The 16715-nt window shown below is 49.9% G+C and overlaps 1 long non-coding RNA gene across 1 annotated transcript; it reads left to right on the forward strand.

The window, feature by feature from the left end:
* Positions 1-13074: 13074 nt before the first annotated feature.
* LOC109252905 (uncharacterized) lies at positions 13075-14016 on the forward strand. Its single transcript, XR_002074169.2, has 3 exons — positions 13075-13108; positions 13199-13413; positions 13520-14016. It is a non-coding gene; the product is annotated as an uncharacterized LOC109252905 (long non-coding RNA).
* The last annotated feature ends 2699 nt before the right edge of the window (positions 14017-16715 follow it).

Genomic DNA, 16715 nt, shown 5'->3' on the forward strand with positions numbered 1-16715 from the left:
ATAAGTGGATAGATTCAATAATTGTAATTTATACTTCAGCGGTAAGTTTTCTGTCACTGTGACTAGTGCCGGAAAGAAGTACAGGAGTTTTGTGAGGGCATAACCGAGATCCCCCTGACCTTGTCTGGGCAGATGGGGGGAGGTCACATGGCTTCCCCAGGAAGTGATGCGGGAGGTTGAGCTGAGCCCTGAAGGTATAAGCAAGTGAGACTGGAGGAAGTGGAGTAGAATGGCTGGCGCGGGGGAGGGGGGCTTGGGAAGCATGTGCAAAGGCCCTGAGTTCGAAGGGAGCGTAAACTATTTAACAGAAGAAGGTGAAAAAATTTTTAAGTTTATCTTTTTTTTTTTTTTTTAATGTTTATTATTGGGAGACAGAGAGAGAGAGAGAGAGAGACGGAGCATGAGCATGGGAGGGGCAGAGACAGGAGAAGACGCAGAATCCAAAGCAGGCTCCAGGCTCCGAGCTGTCAGCACAGAGCCCAACGCGGGGCTCGAACTCACAAACTGCGAGATCATGACCTGAGCTGAAGTCGGACGCTCAACCGACTGAGCCACCCAGGTGCCCCTTTTTAAGTTTATATTGAGAGAGGGGCACCTGGGTGGCTCAGTCAAGTGCCTGACTCTTGATTTCGGGTCAGGTCATGATCTCGGGGTTCATGAGTTCGAGCCCTGAGTTGGGCTCTGTGCTGATGGCGAGGAGCCTGCTTGGGATTCTCTCCCTCTCTCTCTCTCTCTCTCTCTCTCAATCTCTCTCTCTCTCTCCCCCCCTCACTCCCTCCCCCTCCCTCCTTCCCTCTCTCAAAATAAATAATGAATGAATGAATGAATGAATGGTCTGCTGCTGTCCAGGGGCCAGAAGCTACGTTCAGTGGGGGTCCAGAATGCACTCAGGAAGTGCATTGCGTGGGAAGGCCCGAAGCTGATGGGTTTGATTACAGAGCCCTGGGAAGTAGGAGGAGGTGTTGGGCAGCAAGGACCCGTGTTCCCTTCCCTCCGGAGCCTCTGCCAAATTATCTTCCTCTCCATCAGCATTTACGGAAGTAACCTGTGTCCCCTGGGCCTAGACATCAGGCCAGAGTGCTTTCTGGAACCTTTGCAGGAAAAGGAAAGTTAATTCTGGCAGCTGGGTGTTTGAGGGATTTTCTGGGTAAGTCAGAGGCGTTTTAGGGATTAAATGAATTTGCTGAGGAGGTGAGGCCAGATTTGGGGGAGGGAGAGGAGAATTTCAGCAAAGTGTGTCCAGGGAGACGCCAGTAGGGTGAAACCCGCAAACTCGCCAGGCTGTGAGGCCAGCTTGAGCATTGGGCTTGTAGGACCCGTGCCTTTGTCCTCCCCTGTGATTTTCCGTATGATAAACAGTACAGGAGACAGAGGCAGAAAACCATCTCCGGAAGGGAAAGGATCAGGACACATCAATCGCACTCAGTAATCACAGAAGTCGCTATACCCAAAGAACTAGTTCATGCAATTTTTTTTTTAATGTTTATTTATTTTTGAGAGAGACAGAGCATGAGCAGGGGAGGGGCAGAGAGAGAGAGGGAGACAGGATCCAAAGCAGGCTCTGAGCTGACAGCAGAGAGCCGGATGCGGGGCTCGAGCTCACAAACCGTGAGATCGCGACCTGAGCCCGAGTTGGATGCTTAACCGACTGAGCCACCCAGGCGTCCCTCACACAAATGTTTTTCTCGGCTAATGTATATTTAGGAAGCAAAGAGATGGCAGAGGTTTGTATGACTTGGCGTCGTGACCCTGTGCAGAGATCCAGGAGACCGAAAAGAATGCTTACCTTCTCTGCCTTGCCAGGCCCCAGGGTCTCTCAGCGGCAGCCTCTGGAGTGGGCAGAAGGTTCCAGGCCATGATACCCCATCGTTGTTGCCAGAACCAGAGGAGAGAAAAGACTTCCGTCCTACCCTCCTACGTTCAATGGCTGGGTCTGGAAAATAAACTGAACACAGGCAGGTTAATGGGAGAAAAGGTGTAGACATTTGTTAATTTTTAATTTCACATTCACGGGAGTATCAGAAAGAAATGTTTTTTAACAATGGTCAATTCTTTTTTTTTTTTTTAATTTTAAGATTTATTTACGTAATCTCTACTTAATGTGGGGCTCAAACTCATGACCCCAAGATCAAGAGTCACATGCTCCTCCGACTGAGCCAGCCAGGTGCCCTTATGGCTGATTATTTTCTACAGGGGTGCCAAAAGCATTCAACAGGGAAAGGGTGGTCTTTTCAGCAAATGGTGCTGGGAACACTCGGTATTCATACGGAAAACAAACAAAAACGAAGTCGGTCCCTTACTATCTACTACATACAAAAATTAAAATGAGTCAAGGACCTAACATAACTAACACTCCACAACTCTTAGAAGAATTATTGTGAAGACAGGAGAAAAATCATAGTTTAAAAAAAAAAAAAAAAAAACATGGGGGGAGAGATCTTCATGACATTGGATTTTGTAGGGATTTCAGATGGGACACCAAAAGCACAGGCAACAACAAAAAATAGATAATCAGCCTTTATCAAAATTAAAACCTTTTGTGCATCAAAGGACACCATCAACAGAGTGAAAAGGCAACCCGCAGAATAGAAGAAAGTATTCACAGTCATATACTTGGTAGGGGATTAGTATCCAGAGTATATAAAGAACTCCTACAACTCGACAACAAAAAGCAACCCAATTCAAATATGGGCAAAATACTTGAATAGACATTTCTCCAAAGAAAATATATGAATGGCCCACCAGCCCATGAAAAGGTGCTCATTAGGGAAATGCTAATCCAAAGCACAATGGAGGGGAGCGTGGCTGGCTCAGTCTGCGGGAGCACTCGACTCCATCTCAGGGTTGTGAGTTTGAGCCCCCGCCTTGGATGGAGAGATTACTTAAAATCTTAAAAAACAAAGCACAATGGGATACCACTTCACATCCACTAGGATGGCTATTAAAAACAACAAGGGGCGCCTGGGTGGCTCAGTTAAGAGTCTGACTTCAGCTCAAGTCATGATCTCCCGGGTTTGTGAGTTCTAGGTTAGTAAGTTCTAGCCCCACGTTGGGCTCTGTGCTGACAGCTCAGAGCCTGGATCCTGCTTCAGATTTTGCGTCTCCCTCTCTCTTTGCCCCTCCGCCGCTCGCACATTTCCTCTCTCTCTCTCTCTCAAAAATAAGGGGCGCCTGGGTGGCGCAGTCGGTTAAGCGTCCGACTTCAGCCAGGTCACGATCTCGCGGTCCGTGAGTTCGAGCCCCGCGTCAGGCTCTGGGCTGATGGCTCGGAGCCTGGAGCCTGTTTCCGATTCTGTGTCTCCCTCTCTCTCTGCCCCTCCCCCGTTCATGCTCTGTCTCTCTCTGTCCCAAAAATAAATAAAAAAAAAAATAAAATAAATAAATAAATAAATAACCATTAAAAAAAAAAAAAAAAACAGGGGTACCTGGGTGGTTCAGTTCCTTAAGCATATCTGACTTCGGCTCAGCTCATGATCTCGCAGTTCCCTAGTTCGATCCCGGCATCAGGCTCTCTGCTCTCAGCACAGAGCCTGCTTCAGATCCTCTGTCTCCCTCTCTCTCTGCCCCTCCCCTGCTCTTGCACACACTTGCTGTCTCTCTCTCTCCCTCAAAAATAAATAGACATTAAAACAAATGGAAAAAAAAAACAACAACAAAATGACAAATGTTGGCAGGGGTGTGAGAAAATGCACCCCTCGGGCGTTGCAGGTGGAATGGTAAAATGGTGCGGCTGCCGTGGAGGCCCGTGTGGGGCTTCCTCAAGAAGTCACACAGAAAACCAGCATATGGTCCAGCAAAGGCCACTTCGAGCTGCAGGCCCCGGAGGAATTCAAAGCAGGGGCGCAAACAGATACTTGCACACAAACGTTCACAGTGGCATCAGTCACAAAGGCCAAAAGGTAAAAACACCCCAACCCACGTCCAGCAACAGATGAACGGGTAAGCATAACGGTGGCGGAGCCACGCAGGGAAATAGTATTCAGCCCTGAAGGAGAACGAGGTTCTGGCACAAACCGCCTCAGGAACAAAGGAAGACCTCAGGCGAAGCGAAATAAGCCAGATATTGAAGGAGGGATATGCATGATTGCTCTTAACGGGAGGCAGCTAGAATAAGCAAATTCATTGAGACAGAAAGTAGAAGAGAGGTCATCAGGCGTGGGGCGGGGGGGGGGGGGGGGGGGAGGAGTTTGTAAAGGGGAAATGATCAAAGTCCCGCAAGAGGCCGTTGTAAGTGCTTTGGCTTTCACTGTGCCAGAGCAGAAACTCTGTAGATCAAGTTTTTCTGACAAGCTGCATGTTGGCCAAACTCTCTTGTAATCGGTATGATCAGGCTCCCCACCAGCAGCCAAGGTCGAAGGGCAGTGACCCAAACCAAAAGTGAATGTCCCACCACTGAGCTGTGAGCCCTGTGAGGGCAGGGCTGTGGCCGTCATGGCCGCTGCCTCCTAGCACAGGGCCAGGCACAAAGCAGGTGCTGGGCGAGTGTTTGCTGACCGAGTGAATGCCCTTCACGCCGTCACACAGCATCCACCCCTCAAATGCGTGGAGCCGTTAGGGTGTTTGTGTCCCAGCCTCCCGGCAAAGCTGATGGGCACTCGGTCCCATATAACACGTCACCCTCAGCCATGCAGGTGGAGAGGGTCAGACATGCACCCAAATGCTGCTTGGCGCCCGTTCCGCAAATTTTTCTGAACTCTGCTTCGAGGGGAAGGGCATCCAGGGTGGAAGGAACAGTATGAGCAAAGGCCCAGAGGCAGGAAAATTCAGAGGGTGCTTTGGAGGCTAGATGGATTGTCCTCTGTGCCTGGCCTCCCCTAGAGGGCAGGAGGTGACAGATGAAGACTTCGGCCAGAGCCAGACCACGCAGGAACAGCGTAAGGAACGTGGTTTTGTCCCAAGGGCCCCGGGGAGTCCAGGCAGGTTCTGAGCGGGAGAGGCAGGGGCGTATTTGTGCTTTGGAAAGAGCCCTCAGGCTTCTGAGTGGAGGGTGGAGGGTAGGAGGAGAGACTGGCTCTGCTGTGGGCACCCTGTGTCTCCAGCACCACCCAAAGAGCAGGCGCACTTGTTATAAATGTATGAGTGACTGTGGAATGAACACGAATTACTGCCTTCTGATATCACTGACAATAAAAGCCAAAGCCCTTATCGGGGCATTCGAGGCCCCATGATCTGGTCCCTCGCCCACCCGGCTGAGCCGCTATACAACCGGCGGCGTCGCCCAGCGCCCGCCGGACGCCAGTCTGTCCTGCAAACTGCCAGCCTTTGTACCGGCGCCCTCGCGCTCGCTGTTCCATCTACTTGGACTACCGTTCCCCACAATGCACGCTGCACGAATGCATGCTCTGTTGTTCACCTCCGCATCCACAGCACCGACGACACTGTGCGACACGCGGTCAGCGCGGTAATTTGTGGAATTGCTGAACGAGCGACTGAACGCGCGTCAGCCTCATCGGTAGAAACCTGAGCAAGTTGGGGCACAGGGCCGAGGAGGCAGGGGCGGAGCCAGAGGGGCTGGGAAAGGGCGGGGACGGGGGTGGGGCTAGACGGGGGCGTGGCCGCGGCGGAGGCGTGGAGAGGCGGCTTCCGCTGCAACCCGGCCCGGGAAGGGTCCCGCGGAGGCTGGGGCTGCCCTGGGAATGGGGTGGGGTGGGCGCCCGGGTGGAATCGGATGCCACTGCCCCCTTCCCAGAGCAACTTGTTGGCAAGATCAGTTCTCCAGGCCGACTTCATCCGGGGCTTGGCGATCTATGGGGCCACTGAGGCAGGACTGAAGGCTCAGGAGATTGGAGAACTGGGTTTGTCTCCATGCCTGCCCCCGGGGGCCCTGCCCTCAACTGCCTCCTTGGCACTCTGACCCGGAGCCCTCTTGTGGTCGCCTTCCCCCTGCCCCCACCTGGTCTCCCTGAGACTCTTGGAGTGACGCAAACTGTCCCCTCTTTGTTCGGCATGTGACCGTGCACCCGGCTTGAAGAAACGGCCCCAGCCTGAGGCCGCTGGAGCGAGGGCCCAGCCCCTGTTGGCTGCTGCCCTCTGTTGGAAAACCCACGCAGTTCTCTAGCTTTGTTAGCAAGGGACTTGATTGCCTCCGGCTGGAAATTGTTTTTAAAAACCTGCAGATTAGTTCCAGTATGTGAAGGATGTCTCTTTCCACGCGGCGTCCTTCTGCAGTGCCCAACCCGCACAACTGTTCAAGCTGAGTCTGCTTCTGCCCTTGTATATTCCTTGGTGCTACCTTGTAGTGTGTGGTTTTCTAGAGTTTTATTTGGGATCATTCTTTGGGGCTGGGGGGGGGGTCATTCTTGAGGCCACGGTTTTTCTCTTAATCACCTATACACATATTCCCATATACTGATGGGAGCCACATGGCCTCTTGTACTTCAGTTTCAGCTGCTGAACCCTTTTGTTAAATGAAATTGTTAAATATTTTCTTTATCTTTTTATAATTTTTTTAATGTTTTATTTATGTTTAAGACAGAGAGAGACAGCATGAGTGGGGATGGGGCAGAGAGAGAGGGAGACACAGAATCTGAAGCAGGCTCCAGGCTCTGAGCTGTCAGCACAGAGCCCGACGCGGGGCTCGAACTCAACGAACTGTGAGATCATGACCTGAGCCGAAGTCGGACACTCAACCGACTGAGCCACCCAGGCGCCCCTTTATCTTTTTAATTTTTAAAGATATCTTTACATTTCTTTTTTGTAATAATTTTTTTAAATGTTTATTTATTTTTGAGAAAGAGAGAAACAGAGTGCGAGCAGGGGAGGGGCAGAGAGAGAGACAGAATCCGAAGCAGGCTCCAGGCTCCTGGAACTGTCAGCACAGATGGATGCGGGCTCCAACTGATGAACCATGAGATCATGACGTGAGCTGAAGTTGGTCACTTAACGGACTGAGCCACCCAGACGCCCCAATAATTATTCAAAAAATTTTTAAATTGTTTATTTATTTTTGAGAAAGCAAGTACAAATGGGAGGGGCAGAGAGAGAGGGAGACACAGAATCCGAAGCAGACTCCTGGCTCCCAGCTGTCAGCACAGAGCGGGACACAGGGCTCGAACCCACGAACTGTGAGATCATGACTCAAGCCGAGGTCAGACACTTAACCTACTGAGCCAGCAGACTCCCCTGCCCCAGTAATTTTTTAACGTTTATTATTTTCTTTAAAAAATTAATGTTTTACTTATTTTTGAGAGAGACAGAGACAGAGCACAAGCAGAGCAGGGGCAGAGAGGAAGGGAGGCCGAATCCGAAGCAGGCTCCAGTCTCTGAGCTGTCAGCACAGAGCCTGACGTGGGGCTCGAACTTGTGATCACATGTTGCCAGATATCCCCCCAGGAAGCAAAATCACACCTGGTTAAGAACCACTGCCCTAGAAGGTACCACTTACACCTTTAAAAACTATGTATATAACTCACGCTTTTAAATAGTATGTTTAGGGGCGCCTGGGTGGCTCAGTCGGTTAAGCGTCCGACTTCAGTTCAGGTCACGATCTCGCGGTCCGTGAGTTCGAGCCCCGCGTCGGGCTCTGGGCTGATGGCTGAGAGCCTGGAGCCTGCTTCCCATTCTGTGTCTCCCTCTCTCTCTGCCCCTCCCCCATTCATGCTCTGTCTCTCTCTGTCCCAAAAATAAATTTAAAAAAATTAAAAGTAAATAAATAAATAAATAGTATGTTTATAGTATACATCTGGATTTGTCCGTTTTAGCCACTGTCTAGTGATCACCCACAATGAAAGATGAGGATTATTTCTTGTTCACAGACACCCGTGCCCACACCACAAACACACACCCTCCTCCAGCTTCCCATCCCCCCGGTGTATTTCACAGATGTGGCTACAGAATCTACATCACTGTGCATATGAAAACACTGTGCAATGGCCAAGTCGTGTAGTGAACGATGATGATCATTTCCTTTCTTTAACAACTTCTTATTCTCCCTGGAGTTAGTCATCGCCTTGATTTTTCGTCTGCTTGGGTTGCTACCTACGTATGGCTACTTCAAGTCCAACCTGTAATCCAAATCCATAAAAAAGTTCAAGGAATTTCATCTTCTTTTTTTTTTCTTAACGTAATCCTAATGTTGTAAATTGAATCATACAGTTGCACTAGAGAAGTTTGTTTTTTTTTTCAACGTTTTTTTTTTTTTTTATTTTTTTATTTATTTTTGGGACAGAGAGAGACAGAGCATGAACGGGGGAGGGGCAGAGAGAGAGGGAGACACAGAATCGGAAACAGGCTCCAGGCTCCGAGCCATCAGCCCAGAGCCTGACGCGGGGCTCGAACTCACGGACCGCGAGATCGTGACCTGGCTGAAGTCGGACGCTTAACCGACTGCGCCACCCAGGCGCCCCGAAGTTTGTTTTTATTTACTAATTTTAAAGAATTTTTTTAAAGGTTTCTTTTTTAATGTTTATTTTTGAGAAAAAGAGACAGAGCGCGAGCAGGCAGGTGAGGGACAGAGAGAGAGGGAGACACAGAATCTGAAGCAGGCTCCAGGCTCTGAGCTGTCAACACAGAGCCAGATACGGGGCTGGAACCCAGAACCATGAGATCATGACCTGAACCTAAGTCTGATGCTTAACCGACTGAGCGACCCAGGTGCCCCCATTCATTCATTCATTCATTCACAGAGGGAGAGACAGAGAATCCCAAGCAGGCTCTGCACTGTCAGCCCAGAGCCCAGTGTGGGGCTCAAACTCACAAACCAAGAGATCATGACCCGAGCCAGAATCAAGAGTGGACGCTTAACCGACTGAGCCACCCAGGTGCTCCTAACTTGTTTATTTATTTATTTTTTAAGTAATCTTTATGCCCAATGTGGGGCTCAAACTCTCTGCCCTGAGGTCAAGAGTTGTACTGTCTTCCGGCTGAGCCAGCCAGGCGCCCCGCCTTCATTATTTCTTAAGAAGCAAACTAGGAATAGAAGGAAACTGCCTTAATCTGATAAACAATCTTCAAAAAACCTGCAGCTAGCATCATCCCTAAAGGTGACGTGTTGAGCGCTTTTTCTGTGAGATTGGGAACAATACAAGGATTTCTGCTGTGACCTCTTCTAGACCATTTTATGGGAGGTCCTAGCCAGTGCAATACAGTAAAAGAAGTAAATCAAACTTATGAGACCAAGGAAAGCAAGAAATACAATTGTCATTATTCGCAGATGGCAAGATCATATATGTAGAAAACCCAGGAGAATTTAGTAATCGATTCAGTGGGTTTCATATTTACATTTAAATACCCATAATGAACCATTAAAAAAAGGATTTGTTTTTATTGGGCAGCTGGGTGGCTCAGTCGGTTAAGCGTCTGACTTTGGCTCAGGTCGTGATCTCACGGTTCGTGGGTTCGAGCCCCATGTAGGGCTCTGTGCTGACAGCTCGGAGCCTGGAGCCTGCTTCGGATTCTGTGTCTCCCTCTCTCTCTCTCTGCCCCTCACACTCTGTCTCTCTCTTAAAAATTAATAAACATTTAAAAAATAAAAAAAAAAAAAACAATGTAAACCACCCAGTTGAAAAATGGGAACCAGATCTGAATAGGCACTCTACAAAAGAGGAAGTCCAAGTGGCCAATGAATGTGCAAAAATGTTTTCAACCTTCTTTTTACCGCAATCTTACTTCCAATCTTATTCTTCCTGGGGAACTGCAAATTATAACCAGAGCGCGATGCGACCGTACAGCCACTAAAATGATTCACCCTAAAATTATTGACGGTACGAAGTGCAGTGGGGCTGTGGAACCACGGGAATTCTTCAGCTTTGCTCGTGGGCATATACATTTGCAAGATGGGGGGAAACTGGCAGTACATGGTGAAGATGGGAGGTCTGCATACTCTGACCCCTCCATTTGGCTCCTGGTTGCGTCTGAGTGCACACGGGCTCCGAAAGACACAAGATTTCTCCTAGGGGGCGCCTGGGTAGCTCATTCCGCTGAGGGTCCGACTCCAGCCGAGGTCATGATCTCACGGTTTGGTTCGTGGGTTCGAGCCCCGCGTCAGGCTTTGCACGGACCGCGTGGAGCCTGCTGGAGATTCTACGACTCCCTCTCTCTCTCTGCCCCTCTCCCGCTCGTGTTCTCTCTCTCTCTCTCAAAAATAAATAAACATTTAGGAGAGAAAAAAAAAAAAGAGTGCTCCTAGATAGATTATTTGCGATAGCCCCAAACCGGGCACAACTTGCACGGCAATCGATAGTTGGTTAGATTAACTAAAGCATGCTGTGTTCACACAGTGGAAAATTATAGCAAAGGACAGGAGTGAACGTCTGCTAGCTCCAACACGGACGGATCTTAGAAACGTCATGTTTAACACAGGAAGCCAGAGACAAAAGTGTACGTACTCTGTGAGTCCACTTATATGAAGTTCAGAACTGGACAAAACTATTGTAGAGCGTGTTCAAGGTCAGGACAGTGGTCAACCAGAGGGGAGGCACGGGGCATGACCGTAAGAGGTGATGAATCTGGGAAATTGTCACTACTTGGTTTCTTCGTATGGGGAGACGTTGACCATTTGGGCTCACGCTTTACATTAAAGATTGGTGCGCTTTGGTGTGTGTATGGTATACTGTTTTTTTTAACTTTTATTTATTTTGAGAGAGACAGAGTGCAAGTGGGGGAGAGGCAGAGAGAGAGGGAGACGCAGAATCGGAAGCAGGCCCCAGGCTCTGAGCTGTCAGCACAGAGCCCGATGCGGGACTCGAACCCACGGAGCCGTGAGATCGTGACCTGAGCCAAAGTCAGACGCTCAACCGACTGAGCCACCCAGGCGCCCCTGCTATACTTACATTAAAATTTACAGATCAAAGCATCCAGACAGAGAATTTTATGAAATGAAGGTGAAAATCTCCCTTTCTCTAGTCTCATTACCCCAAAGTGACCCCCAATTAAAAACGCGGTAGGTATGGGGCACCTGGGTGGCTCAGTCAGTTAAGCAACCCACTCATGATTTCGGCTTGGGTCATGATCTCACGGTTTGAGTTTGAACCCCACCTTGGGCTTTGCACAGTGAGGAGCCTGCTTGGGATTCTCTCTCTCCCTCTCTTTCCCTCTGCATCCCTCCCCTGCTCACTCTCTCTATCTCTCAAAAAATAAATAAATACACTAAAAAAAATGTAGTAGGTGTTTTTTCTCTATGCATATGGAAGTATATATACATTTATATATTTATAATGGTATACATATTACATGTTACATATTATATATGGGAAACATACATTATATGTGTTTACATGTATATTATATACACACACACACATATAAAATCTGGAGGGCAGGCAGCCTACTGTTATGCACCTGCCTTTTACCAGTCTGCATGTATCGCCTTTTACCAGTCTGCATGTATCTCTGCATATATCTCGGGGATGGTTCAGGCCGAGTGAACACCTGACCCACCCTTTGTACTTGCTGCTCAGTGACCCATCCATGGGCTACACTGTATCTATTTGAACCATTCTACCGCTGATGAACATTCAGGATGTTTCCTGTTCTGTGCGACTACAGTGTTGCAACCAACATCCTTGGACATATTCATTTCCCCACGCATGTATCTTGGAAAGCAACACATTTCCCGAAGCGCAGTTTTTGATGGATCAAAGGGTGTGTGCATTTTAAATCATAGCAGCTGCTGCTTTAAACAAAGAAACAAACAAACAAACAAAAAAGGGTTCCATGCTAAAAGAAAAATAAGGTAGGAAGTAAAAATGGGAGTGTGGCAGGGCTAGTGAAGGGAAGACCGGTTAGTGCCACGCTTTTCTCCAGAGACTCTTGGATTTTATGACCTGTAATGTGATGTCAGTGGTCCAGGTGAGACAGGGCCAGGAGGGATGGGGTTTAAGGGCAGCGTATGGCCCTGGCCACTCTGCAGCGTCCCCAGCCAGCATCCACTAGCACCGGACCTGGTGTGGAGGAGATTCCCCCAGGGAAGGCAGGGAGAGGAGCCTGAACTTGAGGAGGAGGGGCAGGTGATGGGATGGGAAACAGAAAGATGCAGGGGTTCCCAGCTCTTCTCTGTACATGACTAGAACTGTCCCGCCCCACATGGTCACCATGTAAGAGCCGGTCTCTTTCTCTTCCACTCTGGATCCTCCCCCACCCAACCTCTTCCAATGGAACCCTTCCATTCCCCGGCTGTCCTGTCCGCCTTCCCAGCTCTTGCCCATCCCTCTGACTCTACATCAGGGCGGGGCTACGGGGTGGAAGTGGGGGCCTAGACCCTCTCGTCCCCATTGGCAATGACCGCCTTTCAAGGCTTCCTCCTTCAGGGGCAAAGGCATCATCACCAACGTGTCTTTGGTGATTGACAGAAACCCCTGTCATATTGTTAGCAATGTACTCAGACCCCACAGACCTAGGCCAGGGCTGTCCTGTCATGCTGAAGTCCCCGCTACGACCCTTTGTTCTGGCATTGAAAGTTATGGTGCAAAATCGTGTGTGTGTGTGTGTGTGTGTGTGTGTGTGTGTGTGTGTGCCACCAACGTCTGGGGCTGCTAATAGGTCAGACAGACATCTGGGGCACAGTCCAGTGAATAGGGCAGATTTTTTTAAGAGAAAGAGGGGGGGGGGGGCTAGGGGTCAAGGCGTGAGACCGCCCCAGCTGGAATGGAGAGTGGGTGTATGGGAACAGGGGTAGGGCTTAGAACACGCAGACATTCAGGGGTTAAGGTGAGGACTTGGGCTCTGAGCCTGGGGGCCTTCTGGAGCCATGGGGTGCTCTACGATCAAGGATCAAGGACTGAGCAAGAGCCGGCGGGAGGAGTCTGCATAGGGAAGGCTCTTGGGGCTGGGACCCTCCGTCCCCCTTCTAAGGCAGGCCTTTACGGGAAGCTTCTCCGTGGTAGTGGGCGCAGAGTGCTCCCCTCAGGGGGTCACCATGCGGGTGCCTAGCTAGAGTGGGCAGCTCAGAACGGGGGTGGGGGCTCTGGCAGGGGGGTAGCAGCCTAGGGACAGTAGAGGCTCAGAGGCCCGGGCAGCGCATTTCTGAAAGAGGGCGGTGACTCAGGGGGGGCCTCGCTCTGAAGGAGTGGGTTCTCGCGGGGGCGTGGCCTGGGGCGTGGCCTCTCGCGGACTCGCCCGCTCGGGGCGTGGCCTCGAGGGGAGCCCTGGAGACGCAGCCGCAGAGGCGCGGGTAGGTGGGACTCTGGGATTCTGAGAGGGTCTGGGAGCTTAGGCTGGCGGGAGGGGAGTTCTTTTCTTTACCCCCCCTTCCTTCCTGCAGACAGCGAGCCCCTTTGAGGCCGACACGAACATGACCAGACACGTGCAATAAGGGCTGCTCGTGGTGAATTCCGAGGACGGCCCCGCAGGCGTTGGACACGCTGGGCCTCACCTCCCAAAACTCCGGGTGCCTCAGCGACACCGTGCAGGTGCCTTCGTGCAGAGAGCCGGACGGGACATTCCCTCGCCCAGCTCCAGGAGTCCTCAGAAGCGAGGGTGAGTTGTCCAGAGGAGGGGAGGGCCCCCACCCTGGGCTGGGGAGAGAGGAGAGTGGGGACCCTAAGATGGGGTGTTCCTGATGCCTGGTCCCACTCTTTCCCAGGGGTTCCTGCTGCCTCTCCTCCTGCCCAGGTGGTTTTCTCTGAGTCGCTGGGAGCAAAGTTTGCAGCTCGGTGGACGGACGAGCTCATATAAAGCAAAGTTCTTGGATAAAAGGCCTCGAAGAGGCGTGGCCACCTGTCACCTCCCCTCCCCCCTCATCCAGAGCCAGGGCTGCTGTTAGCAGAGAAGTCCCACACGTGGGAATAGAGGGACAAGCAGGTCAATGGAACAGAATTAGATACCCTCCCCCCCGCCCCCAAGACCTGGACATTTAGCGACAATTGGCGACATCTGAGCCTCTGACAGAAAGATGGAGTTTTTAAGATGTGGTTTTCAGACAACCAGATGGGCGTTTGGAGAAACACGAAATTATACATAGGTCTAAAACCGCAGCGGTGATGGATTGAAAAATTTTGTGAATATTTTGAAAACTCGGGAACTGCATCCGCTTAAAGGGTGAATGTCGTGGTATGTGAATTATATCTCAGTAAAAATACTTTTTAAGGGGCGCCTGGGTGGCTCAGTGGGTTGAGCGTCCGACTTCGGCTCAGGTCACGATCTCGCGGTCCCTGGGTTCGAGCCCCGCGTTGGGCTCTGGGCTGATGGCTCGGAGCCCGGAGCCTGCTTCCGATTCTGTGTCTCCCTCTCTCTCTGACCCTCCCCCGTTCATGCTCTGTCTCTCTCTGTCTTAAAAATAAATAAACGTTTAAAAAAAATTTTTTTAAATACTTTTTAAAATGGAGGACCGCCCCCCCCCCCAAGTGTACTGACGTCTGCAACTTTGAAATGCATTGAAAAGTTAGATGAATTAGCGGATGGATAGAGGGATGCATACAGTGGATAGAAACACAGTAAGACAATGGGGCGCCTGGGTGGCTCAGCCGGTTGAGTGTCCGATTTCGACTCAAGTCATGACCTCACGTTTGTGAGTTCGAGCCCCACGTCAGGCTCTGTGCTGACAGCTCAGAGCCAAGAGCCTGCTTTGGATTCTGTGTCTCTCCCTGTCTCTGCCCCTCCCATGCTCATGCTCTGTCTCTCTCTGTCTCTCAATAACAAATAAATGTTAAAAAAAAATTAAGAAATACAGTAAGACAAGAATGGTAAAATGTTAGTAATGGAATCTAAGTGGCAGACATGTGGTTGTCCACTGTAAACTTCCTTTAACTTTTCTGCATGTTCGGAAATCTGTATAATAAAATGCTAGGGAAAATTCAAGGGCAGTAAAATAAAATTTATAAACAAAACTACTTAAGCAGATTTAGAAATTGGTTAAGGACATATGACCCCATAAGGAAAGTATCTCAGAGAAAATAGTTACAACTTACATCACACACAAAATGTTCATCTCCTTAATATATAAGAAAAAAACAAAAGCCCAATGTTTTAAAATGTGAAAAAGAAATGAACAGGCGATTCACAAACAGATACGAACAGTCTTTAAGTCTATGAAAAGATGCTCAGCGTTGCTCATAATAAAAACAATGCAGGGGCGCCTGGGTGGCTCAGTAGGTTGAGCATCCCACTCTCGATTTCGGCTCAGGTCATGATGCCAGAGTTGTGGGATCGACCCCCACATCAAGCTCCGCACGGAGCATGGAACCTGCTTAAGATTCTCTCTCTCCCTCTGCCGCTGTCCCCACCTCTCTGTCTCTCTCTCTCTCTCTCTCAAAAAAAAAAAGCCATTTGAAACTTCTCCGAAGTAGCATTTCCCGCCTGTAAAATTAGCAAAAATTCATCAGCTGGAAAACACACTCTCATGCTTTGCTGGTGGGCATGCAAGATCATAACCTTGGTGGAGAGAAATCTGACAACAGCCAGCTAAAGGAGCAGCGAACGCGTTGAGATGCCTCTCCCAGGATTATACTGTGGAGCCCCACCTGCATGTAACGAGCAGTGGAGAGAGAGAGAGAGAGAGAGAGAGAGAGAGAGAGAGAGTGGAGTCAAGCTGGATACCTTCAAAGAACAGAAAGGAAGCATCTCCGGCACAGGTAGGTCTATTTTTCACTTTCTATTTTGAAGATTGTTACACTTACGGAAGTGACGAGAACAGCGTCCGTGTACTATTCATCTAGAGTCACCGCTCATTATTATTTGCTTAATTTGCTTTTCTGTCTCTCCATGCGTTTGTGACGACGAGGACGACGACGATGGTGATTGACGGACTGTTTGAAAGTAAGTTGAGACATCATGATCCTTCACCTCCCAAAGCTGCAGCCAGTAATTCCTAAGAAGAAAGACATTGTCCTAAAGACAACAAGGCAGTGATGGAACTGGGGAAATGGATCATTGACTATTTTTTTAAGGATTTTATTTTTAAGTAATCTCTGTGCCCACTGTGGGGTTTGAACCTACAACCCTGAGATCAAGAGTCGCCCGCCCCCACTGTCTCAGCCAGCCAGGCACCCCGACATGTGCTATTTTTTTAAGTTTATTTATTTATTTATTTATTTTGAGAGAGAGAGAGAGCACGAGCAGGGGAGAGGCAGAGAGAGAGGGAATCCCAAGCAGGTGCAGAGCCCAATGCAGGGCTTGAACCCACGAACAGCGAGATCATGACCAAGAGTCAGACGCTTAACCGACTGAGCCACCCAGGCGCCCCATGTACTATTCTTAATACACAGTCCATATTCAAAAGGGGCCAAGTGCCACAGAAAGATCCCTTTTAGCCCCGTTCTTTCCTGTCTGGGTTCCAATCCAGGATCACTTATTGCATGGAGTTGTTTCGAGGTTGAAAAACACTGTGAATTTTGTGGAATAAGGGGTTTGTTATGGGAAGAAGATTTTAACACAATCGCGGCCGACGGTGGGAAAAGAAGGAAGGTCCAGAGAGGGGAGTTGAGGGACCAGTGGAAGGTTACCAGAGCTCCGGAAGCCCTGATGCCGGTGGGCCAGTCAGAGCTTTCAGGGAAATCCGGGAAGCTGGCCTAGCCAGCTGCCAGAGTGGGATCTCGAAGGACGACTGGTGAGGAAGTCTCTGGAAGTTTCTGGAAGGCCTCTTCGCCTGGTGGGGGGCCTGGGGTCACTGTTGGTCAGGCAAGGCAGAAAGTTGAGATGATCAGAGTGTGAGGGAAACAAGTTTACAAAGTGCTGTGCCCCCAGACCCCCCCTGTGCCCCCAGACCCCCGCTCCGCACCCCCAAGGACAGCAGAGAGCAAACGTAAGCAGAACCCACTGGTACATTCACATTTGCCTCTTGC

Source organism: Panthera pardus, unplaced genomic scaffold, assembly GCF_024362965.1.
Source record: "Panthera pardus isolate Hobbes unplaced genomic scaffold, ASM2436296v1 HiC_scaffold_18, whole genome shotgun sequence".
NCBI lineage: Eukaryota > Metazoa > Chordata > Mammalia > Carnivora > Felidae > Panthera > Panthera pardus.